The sequence below is a fragment of the Dermacentor albipictus genome, chromosome 8 (genome assembly GCF_038994185.2).
Source record: "Dermacentor albipictus isolate Rhodes 1998 colony chromosome 8, USDA_Dalb.pri_finalv2, whole genome shotgun sequence".
In the NCBI taxonomy this organism is placed as follows: domain Eukaryota; kingdom Metazoa; phylum Arthropoda; class Arachnida; order Ixodida; family Ixodidae; genus Dermacentor; species Dermacentor albipictus.
The window spans coordinates 84,286,305-84,302,414 of NC_091828.1; the positions used below are offsets into that span (position 1 = coordinate 84,286,305).

Sequence of the window (16,110 nt, forward strand, 5' to 3'; positions counted from 1 at the left end):
CACTTTCTTATAAGGCTTGATGTTCACGAAAGAAACCATCGCCTGTTAGTCCGCACACGAGGGTTATGTGGCCTAGCCGAAACGAATAGCCACAATAGGTACTCCTCCGCGGCGCAGATATGTTAAGCGTCGTACTGCAGCGATGTTAAGTTGGGTCCCTTCCATGTGCGGACTGAATTGGTGATCACGGCCGGGGTGCGAAACCCTTTCTATAGATACGTTCAGCTAATATGTTACTCTATGTTGAGTTCGTGTGCAATACGCTTGTATGAGTCGTTTTGTGCGTCATTCTTGTAAGGTCGAGTAGCAAGCAAGGCGTATGGTCACTATAAAACCTCCAGTAGACATTCAACTAAGCAGTTGTCGCTACATATATGCTCCGAAGTCCTACCATAGAACTGAATTAACAATACATATTAGTGCGAAACATTAGTTCGGAGCTCAGGAACAGGCTGGCCGTGTGCTGTGTTTCGTTCACTCGTTCGTGAAACGATAAAAACAAAGGCTTTAACGAAGCAATTCACAGCACGCCAACAATAACACGACCGCAAGGATGAATGTGGTAACCATGGTATGAGGATGGTGGCCCGAGGGCAACGATGACATGGCGGGAACTGCGACAAGGATGACGATGGGAACAACGACGGCATGACGATGACTATTAGAATAAAATCAAGTATGTGCTTTTATTCTCTTCGATTGCTATGCTTACGACTATGCTCGTACAGCTTTCACTTCTGCGGTATTTCGTACTCGTTACTCGTTCAGTGCTTTCAGGTTCATTCCTTGTCAGCGAAGGTGAACGGACGCACTTCTGCTGTTAGTAACTCAATCACTCCATAGGTCTCTCATCTCAACAGCGTCACGCTTCGAGTACCAATCTCTTTCAGCAACTGAATCCAAAACAAGGCGAAGAAAGTTCGTGAAGAGGCTCTTCGCCAGCTATGCCCCAGAGAAATGATACAGGAACAGTGACTAGTTCTTTGTGCGCATGTTTCTTCTATGCTGCGTGTGCATGAGTGCGTTGGTTTGTGTGCCTGTCAGTATGTGCGTTCCCTCCGGCAGCGAGGTCTATGCTCTCGTGTCTACAGTTCTTCGATTCGGTTCGGTCATGCTCATCCTTGTCAGTGTTAACTCAGCGGGGCGTCAGCGCAGAAAGGATATCTGGCTGATGTAAGGTTTAGGTCAAGAGCATCTCCAAGCAGCAGCAATCTTTTATGGTTCGAGTGCGAGTGGATAAATGAAACAAAATAAGAGACACGCGTAGTAGGGCGAGTCAGGCGTCCAATAACGCGCAGCTGCTCCATGCACGCGAGAGAGAAGACAAGAAGCGCGGCCATCACCGAAACGCTCCAACGCGTTTCGCGATAAGAATGCACCGCTCGTCCCCTTCCCTCCCTGCTTCCTAGGCGAATGCCCGCGATTTCTATGGCGTCTATTTTTCTTCTGTTGTAGTCCGGCCTCTCGCCGCCGCCACCGGGCTTGTTTCTCCTGCAGCACACAAAGGGGGGGGGGGGGGGGTGGAGGCTAGATTGCTGGGCGGACCACGTTCCCTTTTCTTTGCTTTTGTCGCTATGTTTTGTGCTTCCTCTGGCGTCTTTAGTTTTATAGGTGTCGTCTTTGGCTGTTTTGATTCAACGCTCTTTCTTTTCAAGGTCACCCCTCTCCTTTCTCTGCCATATCTTTTTGTCTTCGGGCAATAATCTATCTATCTATCTATCTATCTATCTATCTATCTATCTATCTATCTATCTATCTATCTATCTATCTATCTATCTATCTATCTATCTATCTATCTATCTATCTATCTATCTATCTATCTATCTATCTATCTATCTATCTATCTATCTATCTATCTATCTATCTATCTATCTATCTATCTATCTATCTATCTATCTATCTATCTATCTATCTATCTATCTATCTATCTATCTATCTATCTATCTATCTATCTATCTATCTATCTATCTATCTATCTATCTATCTATCTATCTATCTATCTATCTATCTATCTATCTATCTATCTATCTATCTATCTATCTATCTATCTATCTATCTATCTATCTATCTATCTATCTATCTATCTATCTATCTATCTATCTATCTATCTATCTATCTATCTATCTATCTATCTATCTATCTATCTATCTATCTATCTATCTATCTATCTATCTATCTATCTATCTATCTATCTATCTATCTATCTATCTATCTATCTATCTATCTATCTATCTATCTATCTATCTATCTATCTATCTATCTATCTATCTATCTATCTATCTATCTATCTATCTATCTATCTATCTATCTATCTATCTATCTATCTATCTATCTATCTATCTATCTATCTATCTATCTATCTATCTATCTATCTATCTATCTATCTATCTATCTATCTATCTATCTATCTATCTATCTATCTATCTATCTATCTATCTATCTATCTATCTATCTATCTATCTATCTATCTATCTATCTATCTATCTATCTATCTATCTATCTATCTATCTATCTATCTATCTATCTATCTATCTATCTATCTATCTATCTATCTATCTATCTATCTATCTATCTATCTATCTATCTATCTATCTATCTATCTATCTATCTATCTATCTATCTATCTATCTATCTATCTATCTATCTATCTATCTATCTATCTATCTATCTATCTATCTATCTATCTATCTATCTATCTATCTATCTATCTATCTATCTATCTATCTATCTATCTATCTATCTATCTATCTATCTATCTATCTATCTATCTATCTATCTATCTATCTATCTATCTATCTATCTATCTATCTATCTATCTATCTATCTATCTATCTATCTATCTATCTATCTATCTATCTATCTATCTATCTATCTATCTATCTATCTATCTATCTATCTATCTGTCTATCTATCTGTCTGTCTATCTGTCTGTCTATCTGTCTGTCTGTCTGTCTGTCTGTCTGTCTGTCTGTCTGTCTGTCTGTCTGTCTGTCTGTCTGTCTGTCTGTCTGTCTGTCTGTCTGTCTGTCTGTCTGTCTGTCTGTCTGTCTGTCTGTCTGTCTGTCTGTCTGTCTGTCTGTCTGTCTGTCTGTCTGTCTGTCTGTCTGTCTGTCTGTCTGTCTGTCTGTCTGTCTGTCTGTCTGTCTGTCTGTCTGTCTGTCTGTCTGTCTGTCTGTCTGTCTGTCTGTCTGTCTGTCTGTCTGTCTGTCTGTCTGTCTGTCTGTCTGTCTGTCTGTCTGTCTGTCTGTCTGTCTGTCTGTCTGTCTGTCTGTCTGTCTGTCTGTCTGTCTGTCTGTCTGTCTGTCTGTCTGTCTGTCTGTCTGTCTGTCTGTCTGTCTGTCTGTCTGTCTGTCTGTCTGTCTGTCTGTCTGTCTGTCTGTCTGTTTACTTGCCTCTCTATTTATTATATATCTATGTTTAATCCCTGTGTCTGTCTTACTTTACCTACGCATCGTATTAGTAGGATTGGAAATGTTAGCTATAGGAATGTTGCGCTTTCTTCAACGAAAGAGATAGCTGAAAGAAATTGTTGATAACGACAGTGCAATGTTAGTTGATGTGAATCGCCAGGCTTTTCAACAGTCGTCTACACTTGCGCGAACGTCATTTGTATCAAACAAAAGTGGTAGAAAATAAAGCGAAACCGGAATATAAACGTTTCTGCATATTTTGACAGAGGGACCTAAGGAAACCGTCGTCTTTTGACGCAGGCACTCGTAGATTACTTCCGTAAGGCTTCATGACCAAGACATACTTCAGTAGTTAATGAGGCCTTTTTGATATTTGTAAGCGCTCTAGCTTTACACAGATGAAAAAAAGCGTTATTACTTCCTTCCCATTCTTTGTAACTCCATGTTTATGAGAAGAAGCATACTCGGTTGAGTGATTGTATTGTTTGCGTTGTTTTCAATTGTTTCAAACGAGAGAACTGTGTGCAGTTTATAGATAATTTTTACCAGGTTAGCAGATCTCTTCGGGTTTGGTTTTGGGTTTGTTGTTTGGTGGACTTCACAGTTAGCATTTTCGCTTAAACCCATGACGCACGTCTTTATTTACAAAACCGTTATTTGCAAGTGACTAATGGTTAAGTCCTAGCCATTGCGCTCCCCATTGAAACTTGCCTCTTGTGGTAAACTCAACCTCAAACAATTCTCAGCTGTCTTGATCTCATTGCGCTGACCCCGATGTTACTGCGCTGACCCCGATGTTACGAGGATGTTACTGCTTTCACTTGGTCTCATGCCAATATGTCTTCTCAAAATAAATAGGGGGGGAGCAGTTCTGGTGTATTTTCGCGCAGTTTTTGACGCTGCACTCTCTGGAGAACTAAAGGAAGGGTTTAAACTTAGCCACTCAATGACAAGTTTGGTACCGATTAAACAAAACATCTTCGAAAGTGCCATTGAAACTTGAATTCGTTCCCTTTTCCTGGAGTGCAGCGCAGATGACCCTCAAGGAATAAACCCTGTTGTGAAACGTATTGTCTTTTAGCCAAACTTTAACTTTCACAACGTTAATTTGTTGATATTTGGTTGATGTTATGTTGTTGTTTTTGATGACTCTATTACAGGATTTTTCTTTAGCTGCACCAAATTTTTTAAAGATTGCCTATGGCCAATAGCACAATTCTAACCCTTGATCTAAATTACTCGATGAGGCGGCCATTACTTCTACGGGAAATAAAAATGTTCAATTGAATAAATAAGAATTTACCCTAATTAACAGTTTAGTTAATTAGCTTATACCACCTATTTCCATCTACGAATTATAGCCGCAGAGTTCGCAAGGCGTACGTGCTTGGAACGATTTCTCTAGACAGCACCAGTTCGGGGATATTCATTTTCAAAGTGTCCGACGAAATGCATAGGCGTTCCAGTTGCTTTTTTAAGAAACCGCCGTTTTATGCATTGCAGCAGAAAAGTAACAGAAACGCAAGGCATTTCGACGAAAACTTTGAAAATAGATATCTCGGAACTGCTGCTGTCCAGAGAATTCGTTCCAAGTGGATACACCGTGCGAACTCAGTGGCTATAATTCATAGATTGAAATAGGTGGCGTAAAGTAATTTATAGAAAAGTAATTAACGTAATTTCGGTAAATATTCAATTGAATATATTGATTTGTCGTGGAAGTAATGGCCGCCTCATCGAGTAATTTGGATCGAGGGTTAGAATTATACTATCGGCCATAGGCAATCTCTAAAAAATTTGATGCAGCTAAAAAGAAAACACCCTCTAAATACATGCTTCCATATCGGCGTTTCACCACTTTCCGGCTGACGGTGAATTCGCGCTAAATTTAAACGCAAGAAAAATGACTTCCGTGCAGATGAGACGCACAATATTTGTTTAACAGCGGGAAAATTGGTTCCTCCTGCATACTGACCTTTCTGAACATTTTCGTTTGTAAAGAAAGGTGGCTACTGAGGAGGGAAATAAATCTACCTTTAAAACAACGCATGCGGTCCAATAAAAATGCTGATATTGGTACCAGCCTAAATTGCGGCACTTATTAAGCCTAACTTTTAGCAGCAAAGGTGTACGGTACGTGACCATCCATTGTATAGGCTCTGGGGAATCAGCACACGTATCCTCGAAATTTTGCTTGCAGACGATCTGAAGTTTACCCTCCTGAAACATGTGAGAACACTGTCGGTAAAGTAAGTTTTTTAGACTCAGTTCCTATTCTGAAGCGGCATCTTACGAATACAAAAACGTTGTTGCTTGACCAAATAGCCCGTATATATGCATACAGCGGAATTTTTATGCTCGTGAACAAAGTGAGCTTCCCTCAAGTTTGACATGGTAAAGGCTTCCGCTTACCTACGAGCATTGACGATAGTTAGCCGAATCGCTGTTTTGCTTATTGAACATTAAGTGGCATGATCGGAATGTCATGCCGTTTAGAATTGCGATTGACTGGCATTTTCCTTCGGTGGTGATGAGCTAGCCTCAAGTGAAGAAACAAGCATGTCTCTTGAGCCGCGGAGAATCACATGACCGGATCCTTGATTTATGTTACCACATGTGTATGACTTCGAGGTAGAACTAAGTTTAGTTCCTCATCCTTGATAGTTCAATTTTAAGGTGGACAAAATCGAATGCTCATGAACACGAACACTGGTCCCCGAGAAGCGGTCCTTAAGAAACCCAATTAGACAGTTGATTCCTCGATAAATTTTTAGCCTCCACTTTGTCCAGTACATAGAATATATACACTACTTCTCCAATTTTGTGGACGAAATGAACAGCTTGATGTCTCTAGGGGAACTGTCACTAGAGTCATCATGTGGCAATCATTTCCATTATTTGTATCTGTCGTTAGAATATCATCACAGTTTCCTTGGATCTGTCAATGCAGCCTCATTCAGCATCAAGATTTCATAAATCTATGTCATTGAACGAGCAGAGGCTTTAAAGTTCCTCACAGCTTTCTTTTTTTCAGACCTTGCCACTATGTTTACCATGCTTGCTATAAATCTTTCCTCAACGCTCGTTAGGCAGAAATGCTTTCTTGCACAAAAGCATTTCTGAAGCCATTACCTCTTATCAACAGCTTTGCATTCGTTCAATAGGGCTTGCGGAAGTGATGGGTAGCAGTCCTGCGACGCATCATCTATCATCTTTCACATTTGACCCTACGTTATCTCTCCACATGACAGATTAGGTAGTCTGTGTGCCATAAACTTCACATTACCATAACACAGATGCACAACCATCTCATTGGGTGCTCCAATCGGGAGCCCTTTTTTTGCTGGATCCGGCTGTTAGGGGCTTGAAACTGCATTAGTTTTTTGCGAGTGTTTATCCATCCTTTCTGTTACACCGTCAAGCTACCTCTTCATCCCGGCTATATATATAAAAAAAAAGAAAAAAAGAAGAGCTCCACCAAGTCTGGGAATCGAATCCTGAGCCTTCTGGCCGTGTCCATTTCGGTGACAACATTGTAAGCACGCATCTTTCGAGCTTGGTCATTCGTCGTGTAGTCTTGTGCGCTCGGCAGATTCTGAGAATGGCCGTGTTTGTTAGTGTTTTTCGGAGACCACATCAACCGATGTTTTAACAAAAAAGAACACACATGCACACACAAGTTTTGTGAATCGCAGCGGAGACGCTATTCTGGAGAAGATGTCAGCATCCGCGGCCAGGGCCCGAAGCTGTAGCAGTAAATATATGCTTGGGTCTGGACGAATCGCTGAAGTGTGCTGGTTATCGTTTCGATGTTCGCATTACCTTTTAATAAAGACACCACAGTCAAATATGTGAAGCCCTGCAGTAGCTTTGACCTACCTCTGCGGTCGATAATTCTTTGCGTTCTGTGCAGAATACAACTATGTTGACAAAAAAAGAAAAATAACTCTACGAAATAAAACAAAAACACATTTGGGACAAGCTATGCTCTCTAATACTACGGGCACCCGCTGCATGAGATGGATCATCTCCCCCCACCCTCCCCCCGAGCCTCTTTACTGCTTGTTCCGTGCATCTAAACAAAGCTCTTTGTCCTTCCCCCTATTGTTTACTGCATCCGCTGCGCCTTTTATTTTGTATCTTTCTCAAAATTTCTAGAAGAGCAGTTTCCTGCCAACGGTTCTGGCTGTAAAACAAAAGCTGTCGTGCCCAGTTCCTTAGCATGTGAAAGCGTTTACTATTTCGCATTTGTTTAACTTTTACATTATTATTCTTTCCATGCGTCCTATTTGTTTCCTGTGCTGCGTTACAGGGACGCCAGTCCATTTCCCAAGAGAAAACACGGAGAGGAGGATGAGCAGTCGGGGCGATGTCTAAACGACTATTCCATTGTCTCTTCTGACCGAGCTCAGTGTTTTCTCTCTGCCCACACCATTTTGGCGCGGACTGAAAAACGCTCACTTCAGACACGCGGTTGTACGACCACGTCGCTTTTGTTCAACCAAGCACAGAACAATAAAACCGAGGAACACGAAAACAGTTACAGATAAACTACACTTTTTTATCCTTGACTTGCTTCCTAGTCATTGTTGCAGCTTGGGCAAGTTGACGTGACATTACTTTTTCAACAGCACAAAGGACAAGGACGAGACGTGTGCACATTCACAGCGCTCTGTATGTGCACGAAGACAACGCCATTTTCGGTAACTCGACCCGAGGAAACGTTCGGGTGTAACTGAAATGGTCGTTTCGGTTAAGTTAGGTCACGACACTGACTCGGACCTCTTGTCCGTCGGCATGATTTCTCCAGCTTAAGAAGAAACAGTACAAAAAAACTTGTTTCCATGTTTATTTCTCGGCGTGTGTCCCTCCTTTTGTCTTCTCATTTCTATTCTCTTTTACTACTTACCTTCCTTCGAAGTTTTTGTGAGTTTCGTTGTTTCCTACGTGAAATTGCGGAACCCATAAGTGATAGGCCGCGACTGAAAAGTGGAAGTGGGCAGGAACACAACACTATTTCCACAGAATGTAAAATGAAACCAAAGAAAGGAAAAGTTGAGTGGTAATCTATTTCGTCGACTTGTTCTCTTCCCCCCCCCCCCCTTGTTTTTTCTCAGCGGACAGAGAACAACAGTAAGGCACTACAGGTCGACAAACGATATACAAGGCCTTGTATTCAAATTAATACCACGCAATTTCGTTTTCGTTTTCTTGAAAATTTTGTCATTAATACGCACAAAATGTGCCGCGCAGGAATTTGCTCGCCTACAGTGGACATAATATTGTTCAGTGCAGTAAACATATGGTAATCCCGTTTTACGGTAGCGTTAAACATGGGCATGAAATCCTACATTTCCTGTAAGAGATGGCGCAGAGCCCATGAATCTGTGCAGCCACTGTATGCACCATGCTCTCCCCTCCAAACATTGTTCCGTGCAGTGTGTTTTTGAGACGCCGAGAGGGGAGGAGGGTAGTGTAGAGCACCGTATCAATAGTACACGTTGGACAGATATGCACTGTTCACCCCGATTTTGAGATTTCTGGTATCTTACGCTTGACTGAGTTCTGTAACAATATGCAATTTCCGTGCTTCAGCAGAGGGTCATCTGCAGTAGTAATAGCATGCGAATACAAAGCCACTTGTAGAAAGTCGTTTTTTTTTTAAAGCGGCTTGGCACGTGAATCAGAAATCTATATCTGATCGCCCAAACTTTTCTCAGATTTCCATACCGTATTCTCTCTTAATTCTGCCTCACCGTAATTTATATTCCGACGCAGTGTGTCTGAGAAGTTACACAGACATAAGAATTTTACATGCATCTGCAGTGCTCTACAGTATTGATAACTTTGTACAAGACTGATGCATACATGTAGAAAAATACCAGTGGCACGATGAGTGCGCTTTGATATATATAGCTCCCTTGAAGCGTGACAAGATATGAGGGAGTGTAAATTCTGTAGAGCTCTCGTAGATTTCGGAAGAAATTATGAGAACTACGCTGTCAAAGGTTTTTACAAATAATATACCTAATCGTGTGTACCTATTTATCTGGTGTTTGTTGCTTTTGATTGTTCAGTTTGTTTGAGAGAGAGAGCTAGAGAAGGGAAGACGGAAAGGCAGGGAGGTTAACCAGACTGAGTCCGGTTTGCTACCCTACACGTGGGGAGGGGAATGGGGAGTGAAAGAGGAAGAGAGAGAACCTAGTGTAGGACGTCTATAGTCGGGCACTCAAGTCTGTTGACCTCAGGTAGCGGAAAAGCGCTCCAACTGCTTTCTGGGCCAATGAACTGTGAGGCCAGGCTCCCAAGATATTCGCTTCCGTAAATGGCCTGTCATCCAGTCTATTTAAGGCACACTGGAGAGTCTCACGTTGATAATCGCGAGAACAGTGGCACAGAAGATGACTGATGGCCTCTTCACACTTGCACTTGGCGCACATTGGTGAATCCGCCATTCCAATACGATAGCTGTAGGAGTTGGTGAATGCTACTCCTACCCACAGCCCACACAGCAGTGTTGCGTCACGTCGTGGAAGGTTCGCTGGTAATGTAAGTTTCAGGGATGGGTCGAGACTGTGTAAACGACACTTAGAGTTCTGTGGTGTATGCCAGCAACCTAACGTGATTGCACGAGCAAGACTGCGAAGCTCTCTTGCAGCGTCGACTCTGGATAAAGGTATAAGGACTGTCGGCGAGCCAGCCTGGGCACGTCGGGCAGCGTCATCGGCGAGGTGATTACCAATGATGCCACAGTGTCCCGGCAGCCACTGAAATATGATGTCATGTCCTCTTTAAGATGCGCAATGGCAGGTTTCGTTGATTTGTGACACCAGCTGTTCATAATTGCCACGTCGTAAACTTCGCAAGCTCTGGAGAGCTGCTTTCGAGTCACAAAATATTGCCCATTTGTTGGTCGGTTCTTTTTCAATGTATTCGACAGCAGCGCGAAGAGCGGCCAGTTCAGAACCTGTTGATGTCGTTACGTGTGAGGTCTTGAACTTGATGACGACCGATTGAGATGGTAGAACAACGGCACCCGTAGAATTTTCGGAGAAGGAACCATCCGTGTAAACATGAATTCGGTTAGCGTATGAACAATGCAGCAGTTCCAATGTGATCTGCTTGAGAGCCGCGGTGGTCAGGCTAGCTTTCTTCACTATTCCTGGAACAGCAAGGTACACAGGAGGCTTCTTCAAGCACGGCCAAGTTAGGTTATAAGCAACACGTTTAACCAATTTGTTTGGTTAAACGTGTTGCTTATAACCTAACTTGGCCGTGCACCTGTGTGAGTCCACTCCTGCATTGTCTTGCGCAGTTTGTAGGCAAAGTGTTATCTGTGGGGTATCCATGCATTCGTAAGCCAATTAGCCCGCTGTATACTTCTCTAGTTCTGATATTCTCTCGAGAATGTACGAAACGTGCACCGATTTAACTGCAGAGCACGAAATGTCTCAAAATATGCAACACACGAATGGTAATTATGTTATGAGGTTTTATGCGTGACACAACTGGTGTGCAACAGTCGTTTGCAGAAGACAGCTGACCGTCTCTTTCCTGGAACCACCATTCTCTCCTTGGCTTCTTTTCACTCTTGCCATTTACAGCCTGCTTAAAGCTTGATTTAAAGGTTTTTTTTTACTCCGTGCTCGAATAAGAATTAGCTCGGGCACCGTAGCGCACACCCAAATCACCGACTCCAGACACACACCGCGTGGTCTAGTTGAAGAACGACTGTACAGGAGTGTAGAATAAACATGAAATGAAATCCCCGGTTGTGTTGGATAATGTGCGCTTGAGAACTACAATTTTTCGCTTCATCGTCTTTCCTATGTTGTCTTTATATCTTGCCGGTAGCTCGACTACCGCCAGCGCAACCACCACCTCAGGGAGGCAGGGGGTTACTGTGACCAACCACGCTGTTATCGTCGACCATATCGGTAAAGTTGGTTATCATTTTTAACGTTTCACTTCGTCGGAACTATGATTAAATAATAATAATTGTTACCAACAAGCGACTAACTTTTCCTAGAACGGCCCTATTGCAATTAATGAGCCATCGTAATGAGATCTTTAGAAAAAGCGACAAACGAAAGCACAAGCGAAACATGCTAGCCGCATACGCATGACCGTCACATTGGCACTGTTGAGGAACATTCGATTTGCCGCATCCGCAGTCTCTCGCAAAAATGTCAGAATTCGCAGACTCCAACCAAAAGAGTAATATGGGGAATTTTTATGGAAAACAAAGGACTCGCGAGAGAATAACACTGTCAGAGGAGCCGACGGATGAAAAGCTGCTGGGGCAGCCTAGACGAAAAATTGGTTTAGGCGCGGTGCCTTTTCGTTCCTTGCCTTGCCTGACGTCCTCCTTAGGGTGAAAGCCCAAAACAGAGAGCAAGAAAGAGATTGAAAGAAAAAATAAAGCGTGTGGAACGCTGCCGGATGTGAAAGCCCTTAACGACGTCACCTTTTTGCCCCTTTGCTTTGCACCGAATCAAAACAGACCGGTCACGCAAGTGGTGAAGTGTTCCTGGGTAGTGCTCCAGTCCTTAGCCTGTTTTCCTTGCCGCATTTCTCCGGCCCTGAATACGAACGAAAGACGCAGAGAGATGGGGAGCAAGAGAGCGAGAGATAGAGAGAAGACTCTTTTTTTATGTATGCTTGAAATGGCGCGAACACGCGAGAACCCCACCGCCACAGAGACCGCGCGCATCAGAATAAACAAGGATGTCGTTTCTGAGTAGAATGGCCGATAGGGAAAGGCGAACAACAGACGGAGTGAGAAAGACGAGGCACTTTCGGGCACAACAGCGAAAACCGACTGCTTTCCTGGGAGTCACGGGGCAAAAAGAAGGAAACGAGGCGAGTGCAACTATTGAAAGAAGGAAGCGATCGAAGTAAAAGGTTATGATCGGCCAAACTTGCCTTCCTTCCATGTGTTGAAGGAAGCGTTTGGTACAGAGCCGAAGGGTGGTGGCCACATTTCGGTCTGTTAACGCAGTGCTTTAAGCTGCTCTTTGCGGAAGGACGAATGCACGGAGCGTTTCTTCTGAGATGCAGAAAGAGAAATGTGCATTGTTGGAGGCGAGAAAAAAGATCAAGAAGCAAAGCAGGGACAGGAATTAATTTAATTTTATTTTAATGGAGTGAAGATGGTTTTTCAAGGTTGGAGGTTGAACTTTTATTGCAGTTTTCTTTTTATTTTTAAAGTGATTGAGTGGACCGTAGTTGCGAATGCTGGCACAATGTATGTCACAGATTGTTAGAGGCAACTTGGGACAATTTTATTTAGTGCTGCTTCTCGTAATTTTTCAGTTTTGTTAAGAGAACCATGCCGAGAGGTTTCACTGCCGTGTGTGAGTATAAAATAAATTGTAGCCGAAGTTCAGCACAGAGTTTATTGCGCATTACTGAGTCAGGACGTGAGGACAATGAACGAGTCGTTACTCCGACTTATGGCAGACAAATTTGGAATACGATGCAAGCGCGTTCCTGTTGATGTCCTCAGATCTTCCACTTTATTTATTTCGCCTGTTTCGTGTGTCACACGCGTGCAATCTCAATACTGTATTGAAGTCTAGAGTAGAGCGGTATATAATATGAAGTATTGTAAATTAAAACAAACAATATCGTTCATTTCACAGAGGAATGGAGGATCAGTCAAGCTCTAAGCACTTTATTAATTGAAATTACCCAGCTCATGAACCGATGCCTGACCAGGCATGAATTTGAACTGAATGTAAGGGAAAGGTCTACCTGGGTATACACGATTAAAGTGCGCGTGAATGCATAAACCACTTTTGGTTCCATCCGATGAACTGCTTTTTTTTTTTTACTTCTAAGAGAGTTTCACGCATCAATCAAATTGTTTCCTATGTCGACACGGTTGAATTTTTTTTCTATGAAATTCAACAACTTCGACTGAAATTTATTGGAACGTTGCGCTAATACGCTTTAAACTACCTTTCACATAAACTTAATATGGTTTGTGTCCAATTCTGCCCACCCTAGTGGCCTAGTAGTTTGGCGTTGTGCAGCTAAGTCCGAAGGCGCGGGATCGAATCCCTGCCATGGCGAGCACATTTCGATGATGGCGAAATGCAAAAACAAAAAAAAAATAAAACCTGCCCGTGTATCATGCATTGGGTGCACGGCACAGAACCCCACGGGTCAAATTAATCCTGAGTCCACCACTACGGTGTACGTCACAGCTTTCTTGTTCTTTTTTACACCACTCAGAAAAAAGCATTTAAGAGATGAAATAATAAAGAAACGATAGTGAACACAAGCTTGGTGCGCACCTAGATATGATAGCGGTAAGAACATTTCGTGGTAGCGTATGTGCGCATATCTTTTTTCAATGGCTACCAGGACATAGCCGTATGATTGGAAAGGATGACGCAGATAAGGCAGCTCGAGCGTCAAGCAAAAAAGACCACTGCGTCCACATTCCTTTGTCAAGGACCGACGCTGCAAGGCAGCTTCGCATTCTAGGCCGCACACTCTCCTCAGCAGAGTGGAGTACCGCACATACAAGGCGCACAAGACTGCACAGACTAAACCCGTCACTTCTACTCAAACCTCCAGCCGGACAGCACCGACACGAAGCGTCTCTTCTGTGTCGGTTGTGGCTCGGAGTTGGCTTCCCGAAAGCTTATTCAGCACTAATCGGAATGGCTGATAGTCCTGCATGCGGTTCATTATAAAATATAAACACGCCAAATAAACGGACACACACAAGAGAAGAGAAGGGGACAGGGCACCTACCGTTCTCTTCTATGGCGCCCTGTGCCGTTCTCTTCTCTTATGTATGTTCATTTATTTGGTGTACTACATTTTATAATGAACAGCTACCAACTAGCCCCAGAGGAAGTGCTTTTAAGCTGCATGTGATGTTTGCGGATGCGTGGAGAACGTTGACAACTTATTGTGCGACTGTCCTCAGTTTCAAGGACAAAGACAATATTTTCCCAACACATTGAGAAATCTAGATGATCGTCCTCTGGGTGAACAGACAGTACTAGAGCACCGTCCCCAGCGGCCATCGGCTCAGAAGGCAGTGAAGGCACTTCTGTGCTTTCTGACAATGTCTGGTTTGCACGTGCGGCTTTGACTCAAGTACTGTCCGTGCACGTCTCTATACCCTCTATCTCCCTTTTGTCTCTTACCTTTTTCTCTCTTTCCTTTCCCCTATCCCCCAGTGTGCGGTAGCCAACCAGACTCTTGACTGGTTAACAACCCTGCCTTCCATATATCGCCTCTCTCTCTCTTCTCGAAAAAGGCATGAAATTTCAAATTTACATTTAGTGAATATAATATAACTACAGTTAGGTATGAAATATATAGAAGGAGGTCTCATAGCCGAAGAGTGTAAGGGTTAGACCTCCTGTTAATACAACAGGAAAGTAAGATTTAACTTTGTGCTTTTGCGTTGCGCTGCGTATTTAAAGCAAGTGGTCATCCCAACCAGCCGCTTTGTCATTTGAGCACAATTCGTTGTCAAATTCAATACGGCGGAAATGTAGAGGTGAATTTATATGATGTCGACTTTTGTTATACCTAGAAAATTGCAATACTTAGAGCTCTGCCACTGAGACTCAGGCTTCCCTACTAGCATACTCTTGCAGTGGCAAAGCTAGCTTTGCGACTCTTCACCCTCAACTGGTATTGCTGGTTGGGTTGTTGCACCTACTTTTATTCAATATGGTTCTTAGTGTTGCATCTATGTGAGAAAAAAAAGAAGAAAACGACGACTCTGTGCGAACATCGTAGACGTCACCACTACTCGTAATGCTATTACAATGTCGAAATACAAGGAATGAGCGGCTAGCGCGACTTGGAGTTTGGTCACTCACACACGTGAACCGGTTGCCGACACCGACTGCCATGCTACATCGACTCTCGTCACAACACCAGCACCGCCCATACCTTCATATATTGGGCATCGATAATGTTGGTACTGCGGCTTTCGCGTACGCTGACTCGGAATAAGTAATCCTGGTAAGACGCAGGCAAGACACTGAAATCCTCGAAAGCGATCCACTCAGCAAGTAAGACTAGAGGGAAGCTTTCATTTTTGATTTTGAGTCACGCTTTGTATTGAGAGTGCGTGTTATTTATTTAATTAAGAAAGCAAGAAAGCAGGTGGTAAAATACAAACACACACAAAAGTTTACACCGATGAATCTGAGCCAACAGTCGCCATTTTCCAACTACATGCTAGATCGTACTTCTAGATGCCTGCTCGGTAAAAGTATCGAGCTAGGGTAGTCGGTTCGCTCTGTAGAAAAAATGTAGCCTAACGTGCTGTTCGCATTCTGGCTATAGGGGCCGACTTTGTCACATTTAGCGAGACATGAAAGGGGACGAACTGGACGGCAATGTGTCGTTAATTAGCCTGTTTATTGTTATTGTTATTAGCCTGCTAAAGATGAAAAAGCTAGAGGCCTGCTCCTGACTTCCGAGGGATGGCATAGCCACTCTTGTCGCCAGCTTATCGAGCCTCACGTCTTGAGCTCATCAAGTTAGCGAAGGACGACACCTAGAAGTGACCTGCTCCCTTTCAGGACCTGAAGGCAATATCACGTGCAGGAGAAGGCTGGCCCTCTTGTGCCATGCAGCAATGTGCCGTTGACGGCGACCCCAGGAGAAGCCTAAGCAGCCTGCTGACGTGCAAGCCACGTCTTTTTTTTTTTTGTTG

At 43.2% G+C, this 16,110-nt stretch overlaps 1 long non-coding RNA gene across 1 annotated transcript in view; it reads left to right on the top strand.

The window, feature by feature from the left end:
- The window catches only part of LOC135898591 (uncharacterized), a 212,117-nt gene that overhangs the window by 55,559 nt on the left and 140,448 nt on the right, over window positions 1–16,110 (top strand). The window lies entirely within an intron of this gene.